The sequence below is a fragment of the Cyprinodon variegatus genome, unplaced genomic scaffold, assembly GCF_000732505.1.
Source record: "Cyprinodon variegatus isolate N-32 unplaced genomic scaffold, C_variegatus-1.0 Scaffold236, whole genome shotgun sequence".
NCBI lineage: Eukaryota > Metazoa > Chordata > Actinopteri > Cyprinodontiformes > Cyprinodontidae > Cyprinodon > Cyprinodon variegatus.
The window spans coordinates 986,985-987,911 of NW_015150689.1; positions in this window are offsets into that span (position 1 = coordinate 986,985).

Genomic DNA, 927 nt, shown 5'->3' on the forward strand with positions numbered 1-927 from the left:
AATAAATTAAATAACTACAACTGGAAGTTATAGTTAATTAATGGGTCATTCAAATCAAGAGTAGGACCACTTAATGATTGTTAGTTAAATGAATGTAACTCTCTTCTTATTGACCATGGGTCTTTACTCTCTTACTCAAGGTTGGACTTCAGGACTGCCTGTTAAAATCCAGTTGTCTTTCACCAATTTAGTGTTTTAGATCAGCAGCTTTCATCCAGCCTCAACAAACATTAGGTTATCTAACCTAACATTCACCAAAGAGAAAGATTATTCCTCTCCATATGCCCACAAAACGGATCGAAACGTATTCTCTGTTTCAACTGTTTTGACACTTAAGGGGGATAAAAATAAGATTACAATCTATGCTTTCTAGCATTTTGGTATGAATTTAGAAAACTATCTATAATAATGATAAAGAAAACTCAGAATGACCGTAAACGAGGATATGCTGGTTAAATCAGCTCTTCCCAGTGATGGGAAGATATTTGGTTCACAAGTTTCAGGAAGTATGTTTTTACTCCTTTTCCTCGTTGCTAGAATTTTTTTTCAACCTTTGTCACCTGCTTTGTAAAGTTGTTTGCTATAAGTAGATTTATTAAACACCAACCAAAAAGAAATTGTCTATGTTTCTTCAAGTTTTAACCAAAAAGAGTTTGATCAGGCTCAGAGTGATAAGATTAAAATATCTGTACCTTTATTGGCTAATATTCCCTATTACAGTATTACTGTATCTAACAACTATGCAAACACTACAAACTACTGAAAATAAGCAAAAGGTAAATAAAAAGCTAATAAGAAGAAAAGAGGGGTGTACAGTAAGAGTCTCTAAGGAAAGTTTCAAGGCTTGGTGGGTTAATGCATTTGAGGTGTCCTTTAAAACAGTAATAGTTTAATGTGAATAACAACTGATGCAGAGATCAAGAATGG